Below are 13,080 nucleotides of genomic sequence, written 5' to 3'. Positions count from 1 at the left end.
ATTGATCCAAAATTTTGTGGCCCCAAGAAATTTTTCTTCGGTAGAATTTCAATTCACACTCTTTATCATGGTGAGGTGCACTTGATATTTGGATATACTTTGTTTTTGGGTTAAAGCCCTCAAATTATCTATTAAAATGGATGGATGGAGTGGATAAAATATGTAAAATCATGGTGGACCCCACAGAGTTTGCACAATATGCAATCTGCTTTCCAGGCTGGTTGTGACTTTTGACGCTCCATGCCCATGCACCAGCCTATCATGTGGCTAGAAATACCGATATCCAATCTTTCCAAGTGGTAGGCCCCACAGATGAGTTATAAATAGAGCTGGGCATTTCTTACGCAATCCGGTGGATCTGACCCGATCCGACCCGTTTCGATCCGAATCGACGGCTTAGATCGAGCCTGATCGAGTCTGTTCATCCAGATCCGATTGTTTTTTGGGTCGAGTTCAGGTAGTGGCCTATCCAGACAGATCCGATCTGAAAACCGAACCGAAAGGATCCGGACCAATCCGACTCGACCCGACTCAGAGCAGGTAGTCGATAGTATAAATACTATTTTTACCCAAAACCCTTTCCCCCCAAATCGTTTTTACCCCTCTTTTCTTACCCTACCCCTCTCTGCCCGTTCTTCTTCCTCTCCTCTTCTTCTTCCTCGCCCGGCTGCCCATGGTCATACCGATATGGTTCCTGGCCATCATCTTTCCCTTCTTCAGTCCCATCAACTCGGCCGTGGGAGCGCTCCTGGTTAGCTTCACTGTCTACATCATCCCCTCACTCGCGCATATCCTCACCTACAGAAAAGCCTCTGCACGTCAGGTAACTGTCAAATCCCTTCCTACCTTTTCCTTCTACTACCCTTGCCGCTGCCCGTCCACAATGACCACAATGTCCTCCCCTATTCTATCTAGAATACTTGGTTTTGGTTTTCTAGTTCTACGACTGGGGTTTCAACGTCGAATAGACCGTCCAAAATTACGGCTTCGACGGTCTATTTCCCATTGACGTGAACGATTACTGTATATCTCTTGATTGGCTGCTTAATGCCAGTGATTAGTGTTGTTTTAGGCATGGGCCATCAAGGTGCGTTTGATTAGGCCTATGGTTCGTGATCCTGACCATTGATCTTATTTCCCATTGAAGCGAACCGTGTCGTACTCAATCCGATCTGACTCAGTTTTCCTAACCGAGTCAGACTCAGATTGGATCAAGCCATGTACCATTCGGACCTGTTCGAGTCAAGTGACCTGGACTCGGTCCCGAAACGGATCGAGTTCGAGTCAGGCTAATGAGATTTCGAATAGGGTCGGGTTGGACCTAATCCGATCCGACTCGGTCCAATGCCCAGCTCTAGTTATAAACTAAGAAAATGTTTAGTATGGCAGATTAGGTGAGACCCGGATCCATCACTGACTGTGGGACTTAGGGTGATGTATGGGCCTTAAATCCACACCGTCCAACCATTTTGAAAGCTCATTTTACGGCATGATTCTAAAAATGAAGCTGACTCAAATCTTAGGTGGACCACACCGTTGTAAACAGCTGTTATTGAATCCTCACCATTAAAAGCTTCATGGATTCCACCTGAATGTTTATTTTCCATCCATCGTGTTGATAAGGTCACAAACACCTAGATCCAAAGCTTTTGTGGCCCACAAAATGCTTCTAATGGTCAATCACTACCGTTTCCTATACTATGGTCCATCGGGAATTTGGAACTACATTTTTAGGATCATGCCCTAAAATGAGCTTTCAATATGGATGGACGGTGTGGATGTAGTCACCTACATCACAGCGGGTCCCACAGTCAGGGGTGGATCCACTTAATCCGCTATACTTTGTGTGAACCCCATAACCAACTATGTGGGTGTGAGATCTTTTTATTTCTTTATTTATTTTTTTTCTTACACACGCACACACACCCCACACACTCACGCTAGTGTAATTTACACAAACATGCTTAGGGCTGTACACGAGTCAAGCTAACTTGAAAAGCTCGCTTGACTCGGCTCGACTCAGTTCGGATTGACTCGGCTTGAAAGGTCGACTCAAGGCGAGTCAAGCTTGTTTACTAAAGCTCGAGTTGAGTTCAAGCCAAGTTCGAACATGGTGTATTTCAACTCGACTCGACTCGAAGCTCGAGCTCAACTTGGCTCGAGTAATATATTTTAATAATATATAATATATATATTATATTAATATTAAATTATATATATATATATATATATATATATAAAAGTTTAAAAAAGAAGTAAAACTTAAAAGTTTTTACTAAAAAATCCTACCCGACCCTACCCGGCCCCATTCCCTCTTTTTCTTTCCCTTATCTTACTGAGGTAAACTCGACTCGACTCGAGATAAACTCGACTCAACTCGAACCACTAGCTCGACTTGAACTCGACTCGTAAGCTTTGGCAAACAAGCCAAGCTTTAATGTTGAGCTCGAGGGCGAGCTCGAGCTTGAGCTCGAACTCAAGTATAGCATGGATGAGTCAAGCCAAGCTTGGCCCACCTCGACTCGACTCGGCTCGATGTACAGCCCTACACACGCTAGTGGAATTTCACCACCTATGAATACTCGAACCCTTGACCGGGTGTTGAAACTCCTGAGAGTCTACCACCCGAGCAAGAGTAAGGATCCGTGGGTGTGGGATCCTGACATGTCGCTTAATTGGTCTAGTTTAGGTAGGCTCATGTAACACCTCACACCTGCCAGCATTAGTAGCAAACTGACGTTGGGATCAGTCCCAGCCTCCGATCCCTCTCCCGCTCTCTCTCTCTCTCTCTCTCTCTCTCTCTCTCGCAGCGAGCTCTCACACGAGAGATTCTGTTAAAGAAAATCCAGAAGAAGCTGATTTATATTGCACCAGAAATTCCCATATCAGGCCCCAAAAACCTAAAAATATTATATGGACATTAAATATTCTTGGATTTTTCTATTCTTTTCCAGGGATTAGTTAGGAGAGTCATCTTTCCGCCATGCAAGCGGCAGGCAAAGATATCGAAGTCCATCGTCCATATAGTGAGCCTTACCCACCAAAAAAAAAAGAAGAAAAGACCACATTTATAGAACAATTATAGACATCAAGAATTTAATTGTCCAGTGATTAGCTTATTCAACCATAATGTTTATTTGTCATCCAACCTGTTGATAAGGGCACATGGAACTAGATGAAGGGAAAACACGAATATCAGCTAAGGGCACATGGAACTAGATGGAGGGAAAACACGAATATCAGCTAGATCGAAGAACTTATTTTGCCTCTTGAAGTTTTTAATGGTGGCCATTCAATCTCCACTTTGTAGCCCACTTGATATTTGGATCTGCTTATTTTTTAGGATCCTGCTCTAAAATGAGCTGAAGAAACTGATGGACAGCGTAGATATACAATACACATCAAGGTGGGCCCTGCGATCAAGGCAACACCCACTAATTTGTTACCCAGAAACCTAATCTGCTCCGTTTGAAAGTGGTTATGGTGAGCCATTGGAAGTTTAGTTATTAATGGTGGACGTTCAATGACCACTGTTTCCTGTGGTGTGGTCCGCTTGAGATTTGGATCTGCTTCACTTTTCGGACCCTACTCTAAAATGAACTGGAAAAACTGATGGATAGCATGGACATACAAAACATACATCAAGCTGGGCCCGACGGTCAGGACAACACTTACTAACATGTTACCCGGGTAGAACCTACTCATTCCCTTTTGGATGTCAAACAATTATGGAAATTGTGATTAACTAATGTTGATAAATACGAGAGAGGGAAGGAAAAAGGGTTGCTGGCTCAAGTGGACCCACTGTGGGGTTTGTTTGAAATCCACCTTGACCACCATGTACGTCAACTTATGTTAGGCAAATGACCCAAAAATCAGCTCCATCCATGATTAAGGTGGACCACACAATTAAAAGTAATGTAAAAGGCAAAAGTCGCCCTCCAAACTGTTTCCCAGAGTAGGGGCCCCACATGAATAACTAATTAGTCTAATTTTGGGCCCTAGGACTAAGTTTTAGTGTTACGTTTTATAGTTGGAGTGAATTTAATACAACAATTACAGCGGGCTTTGTAAAAATTAAGTGTGGACATCTCTCTCCCAGCTATCTCTATTGTTATGGACCACGTCAAATACAAATCTGTTTTATTTATTTATTTTATATCTAAGCCTCCCCTGGAATTACACATCTAAATGTGAATAAATCTCACATATACATTATGGTGGGCCCTTCACAAAACAAGGGTGTGCATCTCTCTAGGCATCCGTTACTAACAACATTTTTTCTCCAAAAGGGAATTCCTAAGTCAATTTGTTGTACCACAAGCTATATTCTGCTCATATGATAACTTTGGAAGTAAGTGCATGTAAAATCCAACCCTTTCATTAGGTTAGCCTTGACATAAGGACCGCCTAGTGCAAACCTCGTTAGCACATACACATTAATTAGATCACACCATGTAAAAAAAAATGTCTACACATCAGTAAATAGCAAAATACACCACTTAATGATTAGCTCTTATGAAGTTTTTCAAAAGATAATAATAATCATGATGGGTCAATCTATATTAGACAGATTGAATGTGGTACACACATGAAAGGTTGGAAGTTATCTTTGGTTGGACCTTAACCTATAGCCATGCCAGTTGTACTTGATATCTTCTGAATAAAATGAGTTTTAGGAACACCCTCCCTTATTTTTTTACCAGGCCCACCGTGAGGTGTAAGAAAAATAAAAAAGGCTAACATGTAATTCAGGTGGGCCACAACAAGGGAAATGATTAAGAGAGAGACGTTCTCCATTGATTTTAGAGGGCCCACCATAATGATTATATTAAATCCACTCTAACTATTAGATATCACACAAAACTTTACAGCTAGAACCCAAAAAATTATTAATATTTGTGAATCAGGTGGGGCACACAAGGGAAACAATTTGGAGGGTAGGGTTTCCTTTGTACACTTTTTCAATCTTCTGGATGGAGTTGACTTTTACGGCAATCCAAAATTTGGGTGATGCACCCGATGGCCAAGGCAGATTTCACATCAACACTATCGTGGGGCCTGTTTACACCTTTTTTTTATTTTTTCAAATCCTCGTGAACCAATAGGAAGCCACCACATGTCAGTAGTACATGCCTAACAATGACAAGATTGTATGCGCACTCGAGGATATATTTCACCCCTCATCTTTCCACGATATGTCACTTACCAAAAGTAAATAGGCATAGAGCCATATGCATATTTCTAGGAAAGATGAAGCGACAAATGACACATAATCCTAATTCGTGTGAATGAGGTAGCGTAATTGACAAGTTTATAAAAGACCCACCAGGGCAATGATCTTATCACAAATCTAGATATGCTTGGCAACGCCATCTCTCCCAATCATTCTAAAATGCAAATCTTCTCATAAACAATCAACGCTCTCACGACAATTACAAAGATTTGATAATAGGATCAGCATAAGAGTAGATGGGAACCAATGGAATGAGTCTTGATCCTGATCCTAATCCAGTAAGACTGATCCTATAAGATCCATGAATCTCAACAGCCATGTGGGCAAGAGATCTGAAAACTGTTTCTAATATTTGATGATTTCTAAGCAAGGATGATAAGAGAACAACTAGACATTGTGATTGCGAAGAATCCTATATCAGCATGGAAACTCAGCTAGGGTTTCACCGCCTCTCAAAACTAAAAAAGGAGAATGTGGTAAAGAGCTCTAAGTGTACACCAAACACAATCAATCTACACAGTATAACATTATTATTATTATTATTATTTTGTAAAATCTTAACTTATTTTTAGTCCATCTGCTTCTATCTAGCCACAATGTAGAACATTTTGAGTTTAAGTTAGCTTAGATCACTATTGTCTAGCGCCATCGTTGCAGTATGATTAGGAGTAGAATAAATATTCGTAATCTTCCATTGCCGGATCCTGATTAATTAAGTACTTGAAAGGTCAAATCCCCAGTCACATCCTACTGGCCTTTTGCCTAGATTGTATGTCCATACAAGTGGTTTGGATATTTATCTCTCTTTTTTCCCCCTTCTCTAGTTTATTTGTTTCTCTACCGATTGTACCAAGCATCAATTATAAATCAACAAAATTCACATTGTTTTTAGCCTTTAGTTTTAAATTTATTTATCTTAATTCCATTGAGAAATACATAGGTTATAATTACGAGTGAAAGAATGAGTACTCAAGACATAAGGAAGAAAAAAACCCCATTCATAAGGACTAACCCCTACTCTTTTACAATTCACCTGATCGTTGTTACAACTTATGGTTGAGAAAGCAATCAAGTCCTTAAACCTGCTCTTAAATGGCCCATCTCAACGTGGAGGTACTAGCGTTCAGTCAAACTCGAGTCAAGTATCACTCTCACATGCCTGCACTATCCCCACGCTTTAACTAAATATATGCCCTTGGTAACATGATTGATTGAATTGCCCAAAGAGGGTTCAACCAAACCCCTATCCTTTACAAAGAGAGGTAAAATAACTATATTTATTAACATTAATTAACGCTTGTATATAAGTTGATTGGATGTATAACGACCAAAGAATTCCCCTTTTCCAACTATCAAATATATTGGATAATCCGATTCAACTGATCAGTGGCCCTCAAAACGAGGGTAGAAAACTTGAACAGCCATGGTAAAGGGAAGAAAAGTGATGACTGGGATTCATACCAACAGGTATGGTTTCTGAAACATAGTCAATCCGTTATAGTTACCACTTGATGGACCGTCCACATTGATAAATTACCTGGCCACGTGTACGGCAGTGAATGATTATCACATCTTCTGGTTCTCGTGGATTTGCCGTTTCATTTCCCGCGAACCAGACTTCCGCGACCAAACAGATGATCTTTGAAACCGCGATTCTCGCCATCACCATGATTCTCTCTGTCCCGCCCTCGCTTATACGGCTCACGTGCCAAAGCCACCTCCGAAATTTCCCGCCTATTAATACTCCTACCATAACAGCAGCAGTAGCAGAAGTGTTCTTCTGGAAGTTGAAACGGGAAAAGCGGCCGATGCATTGAAGCTCTGCTCTGATTTCATCCAAGCTCTTCGCAGTCGGCGATCGGAAGAAGGTAAAGGTCGATTCCAAAAAGCCTGGAAATCTCTGCTTTCTCTTCCTTTCTAGTGTTGAATTACCGCGTACATCAGAAAATGCATGGTTTGATTACGCACTGGAGTCCGTACATATGGGGCCCGTTGGTCCGTTATCCGGACCGTTGATCCTCTCTGCTGTGGATGGGCCATGGTCGAAAAATCATTTTGATGCGATGATCTTATCCTTTTAATCGGTGATTTGCAAGTAGATGGATGGAGCATCGCCGGAAATTTACACAGATTGAGTGTTGAATTTGCCACTGTTGACTGTTTGCCTCTTAACTATCTGTTTGATTGCCGACAATTTGATGGTCAGGATTGTTTGATTAATGTAATGTTGGTCCTCCTACATGCACCGTATGGTCCACAATTTTATACTGTCTGGATTGATGTACATGATGCCACGTATGCAGTTGTCCATTGAGACATCCTTATAGTGTAGCCAACGCACTGTGCACTAGTCTAATAATATGAAAGGCCCATTTTGGTCACAATGGTTTGATCGTTGATCTAAACCATCCATCATGTTTTTCTCACCCTTGATCAGTAAAAAATAAAAATAAATCACTTTTGTTGGAAGTTTCTAACCGTCCATCCAATGGTTAGCAAAATGGACATCCAAATTGACCCAACCTTGATCGCCTATTAATATAAAAGAATCACTTTTGTCAGATGATGTTAATCGTTCTTATCCACGTAGATCATACCGTAAATGATCAATTTGTTGACCTAGATTATCCATCATTTGGGCCCCACCACTTGATTGTCCACCCCTCTAAAAAATCACTTCTGATGGGTGATCTGGACCGCCATTCAATGACTGATGAAATGGATGGTCAATTTTAATCATAAGATAAATAGTCTGATCACTGATCTAGACCATTTATCATGTAAGTCCCATCCATGATGCCCAATGCTTTGAGAGAATCACTTTGTTGAACGATCCTAATCTTCTATCGATCCTACAGAATCGACAGATCTATTGGTGAAGCTACAATTATTCCTATGATCATTAATCTTTGATATAAATTATGTGGGTCCCACCCTTGATTGCATCTCACTCAAAAAGTTCTGTGGGCCCACACTATGATATATATATATATATATATATATATATATATATATATACCCACACTTTTCATTCATTCTGCGAGGCTGTTGGAAGGCATGAACCTAAAAAAAAGTTAGATTCAAAGCTCAAGTGAATCACACCATTAGAAAAAATGGAGACACTAATTGCTACCGATTAAAACATTTATAATATGATGTTTATTTGCCATCTAATCTGTTTGTAAGGCCATACATGCGTGGATGAAGAGGGAAAACAAATATAGATTGATCCAAAACATCAAAACTTATGTGACCCATGAAGTTTTGAATGGTAGGTGCTCAATCCCCACTTCTTGCTATAGTTTGGTTCACTTGAGCTTTGTTTATGTCTCAATTTTTTTTATACCAAGCCATAAAATGATTTAGTAAAATGGACGGATGGTTTGGATATAACACATACATCATGGTGAGGCACCAAAAATTGGTGACATCAGCACACCACGCAATCGGCATCAGTTTGGAAAACGGTGATGTTTTTGCCTTGAAAAGCAGTCCAAATGTTTAACTTCTGGCTCCCACGGTGATGCATGTGACATACCCATGCCGTCCATCCAAAAGTGGACGGTGTCGATAAGTCACGTACATCACAGTGTGACCCACTTATATTTCACAGTAATTATGTAGGTACGATGCATCAGGATTTTAGATACGTGAATTAAAAACACAAAACAGGAACGGGTCTGATTCATTGAATTTTATAATTAGTCGGCGATCTCATTTGAAAATTTGTCCTGGTGATTCGTTCATGTCATTTGCATTTTCTGCACGCATCTGATCCATGACTGAGATTCCCAACAAACGTGCTGACTTGTACCCGTGGTTGCGTGTAACGAGTGCATTAAGAGGTCGAGGATTAGCTTATGACAGGCTGAGTAGCGGGATTCTCTACGGAAGTGACGTCACCAAGTTCCGTGGGCTTAGCATCATGCATGTGTTGTATCCGCACCGCTCATTCATTCGGAGAGATGAGCCTATGAGTGACGTGGATCCACAGCTAGAGTGGAATCCACCACAGAAAACAGTGGGGATTAAACGTCTATCATTAAAAACTTCTAGCGACCACAGAAGTTTTCAATGAAGCTGATATTTCTTTTTTCCCTTCGCCCATGCCTGTTTTAGCTTATGAACATGTTGGATCTCAAATAAACATCATGGTAAACGGTAGGCATCACTCTACTCACTTTTTTATGTGGTGGGGTTCACTCGAGCATTAGATCTGCATCATTATTTGGATCATGTCCTAAAATGCTCTCTCCAAATGGATGGACGGTGTGGATACAACACATACATCATGGTGGGGCCCACAGAACTTGATGACGTCACTTCACCATTCAACCTGACGTCACTTCACGCTCAGTCAAACTCACGTAAGAAAGGACCTATTGTTCACAAAGCTTTCTGGTAATTACCGTGTATCACTCCAAACCCAATTACCGTGTATCACTCCAAACCCTTGAACCGATGGGGATCCTTATTTCCACCATACATCTCATGCATCGTTCCTATCCAAAACTCAGGTGGAACACACCACAGGGAGCATTCCGTGTTTTGGTCCACTTAAGCTCCGGAATGGCCTGAGCTTTGTTGTACCCTTTCATCCTGGTAAGTTGCACCTGATGACTGGCTGGATGTAATATAAACAACACGGTCCATCTCAAATTTCTATAGCCCTTTAGAGTGGCCCACTTAAGTTATGGATGGCCAAAGCACCAAAAAATCACTCAGATTAGAAGATCCTATCGGTTGAAAATTCGCTCTTGCTTTCCATCCGACTTTGGATGACTGTTCTATTTTTGCTATTAACTTTATAACTGCTGGCCACCAATTGAAGCGTTGAGATCTCCTATTTGTGAGATTTTTGTTTTACGAAGTCATCCATGGTGGGCCCGTAGTGTAAATGATTCAGATCACCGACCGTGGGCCCCAGCTGTGCAAAACCGACTGGAGATTGTGCACAAACACTCACCCGAACGTTGTACAATACTTGGAGAGGAGTTACTGGATACTTGAGCCGATTGTGACTTGTGAGGCTCCGTGCCCATCCACCAGGCTATCCCATGGCCATAAATACCTAAATCCAATCTGTCCAAACAGTGGTCCCCACAGGTGAGTTATAAACCAGGAAAATGTAAGTATAGGGGAGTAGTTGGTAGAGCCATTTTCGGCAGTATTACTGGAAGGGGAAGATATCGATCGGGATCGTCCATCTAACGAGCTTTATTGTGTATAGCCCAAAAAGAAAAAGGACCATATTTATAGGACATTTACTGACATCAAGAATTCAAATGTCCACTGATAGCTTATTCAACCGTAATTTTTATTTGCCATCTAACCTATTGATAAGGGCACACACACTTAGATGAATGGAAAAATAAATATCAGCTTGCTGCAAAACCTTTTTGGTCCCTTAGAAGTTTTTAATGGTGGGCATTCAATCCCTACTATCAGGTTCACTAGAGATTTGGAACTGCTTGATCTTTGGGACTTTGTCCTAAAATGAGCTAAAAAAATTGATAGACAATGTGAATATATGATAGATTTGATAATCTCAAATTACATAAAATTATAGATATATAATTACGGTAAAATAGAACGAAATAGAAAAACAAAAATATAATATTAAGGATAAGTTGAAGCACATGTAATCACGCTATCCTTGGAGCGTTATTTGCATATTCTCAAAATAATTAAGAATACTAACAAGTTGCAGGTAAATAGCTTCCAGAATATGACTAGCCTGTGTGTGGTTCTGCGTTCAGTAAGTATGAAGGAACCATTGATGGAACTCTGTACATATAGTTTTTCTGATAGATAAAAATAAAAATAAAAATTCCAAATGTAAATAGAGATAGAAAGTAGAGGATTGGATTTACTGGATTAGACTACTACACTGGTCTAATTCTTGTAGACGTGCTGGATTAGACCTCTACACTAGTCTAATTTTTATAGACTTGTTAGCTCATGTTCGTATTGAACCTATTGGATTGATCAGAGAATACTTGGAGCTTACCGTTTCGTATGAGAGAATGAGTCAAATTATTTATGATGTTGAAATGAACCAACCAAGCTTGATTTATGTAGAAAAGGGTGGCTTGATCAGAGAACACTTGGAGCTACTCGTTTTGTTCTATTGGTGAGAAATTAGCCGTTATTTGATAGTTTTTGATTATTTTGCATGTGAGATAATGGCTACATGCTAGTTGTTTAGACACAGTGGCTATCCGTTTATGACTATTAGGCTAGCCACAAACAATAATTTCTACATGATCTAGTTAATTACTGCATAAGTAGTTACATCAGACATCTTAAACGACTCCACAACTCCTATACAAGGCAAAGATGTCTCTCTCAAACCTCTTACTCATAGCACTATGAACCCAGTCACTTAACTCATCTCTCTTAGCCATCGTCGCACTGCGACTCGCACCTACCTCATGCCTGAGTGACTTACCTGCAATGCGATGCACACGTGCAAAGTGCGTCACTAATACCTCTACAACTACAGTCTCACATGCCCACCATTGAGTACGTGTTCCAGTGTGAAAACAAGTAAGTTTTGATACTCTGTCTCACCTAGTAAATATTAAGGTTCTCTCTTATTCCCAAAGGTGAAAGACCAAGTTTTTTTTAAAAAAATTTATATATATATAAAAGCAAAATCATTTTTCATAACATATGGTACATATATCAAGCTGGGCCCATGGTCAAGGCAATGCCCCCTGACATATTACCCAGGTAACACCTAATCCGGTTCCCCATCTCGTTAGTGTCAAAATTTATAAAGAGAATATATGAGGTCCTACTAGACACCGAACCAGCATGAGAGTTGTAATTAATTAATATTAAAAAATATGAGCAAGGGAAGTAAAAGGAGTTGCTATCTCGAGTGAACCGCACCATGGTGTTTATTTGAAAACCATCCCAACCTCCCATCCATGATAAAGGTGAATTACACAATTATAAGTAGAGTGTACAAAACTCACCTAGCTATTTTCTTTGGTGTGGCTTACACGAATCACTAATGACCCTGACTTTTCTTTTTCTTTTTTCCTGTGCGACTGCATTTTAATGTGATTTTTAATAGTTGGGGTAGATTCAATGCAATAATCAATGTGGGTATTATAAAAATCAAGGATGAACATCTCTTTTGACTATTTTCATTCTTGTGGCTCCCACACTTGATTTATGCATCAAACTAATTTTTTGGATTTGAACCTACCATCAAATTATTTCATATAATGCTCTAAATGGATCTCACTGCACATCACAAAGAGCCTATTTTAATTAATAGAGCTCCTAAGTCCAACTTATTGTACCAGAAGCTATAATCTATGACAGATGATAACTTCAAAAGTATTAAGTGCATATGAAATCCAACCCTTTAAATAGGTTGGCCCTATCACAAGAATCTCCCAACGTAAGGGTTATTCCTATGATCCTATATACACCAATATTTAGGCCATGCCATATAAAATAATGTTTGGACGTGTGTAAAGCCAAACAGACGTGTGGTCCACTCAATGTGGTTGTTAAGAAGTTTTTCAAAAGATAATAATCAGGAAGGAGTCATCCTATTATATGGATTGGATGTCATATACACATGAAATGTTGCAAGTAATCTTTAATAGTACCTTAACTTGTATGGGAGCAGATGGTACTTTGAACTGGAGGAAAAAAAAATTTTACGGTGCCGTCCTTGAATTTTTGAGGTCCCCACGATAATGTATACGTGCGGAGTCCATGTTTGCGTAAAAGCAGGAAAATTGTAGTGGTTGCAACGCGTTACTATAGACTGCATTTAATACTATACAGATGACTGCCATGACCAACGATGATATAAAAAA

Source organism: Magnolia sinica, chromosome 1 (genome assembly GCF_029962835.1).
Source record: "Magnolia sinica isolate HGM2019 chromosome 1, MsV1, whole genome shotgun sequence".
Taxonomy (NCBI): Eukaryota; Viridiplantae; Streptophyta; class Magnoliopsida; order Magnoliales; family Magnoliaceae; genus Magnolia; species Magnolia sinica.
The sequence above is the reverse complement of the archived record's forward strand: the minus strand, read 5'-3'. Positions refer to the sequence as shown.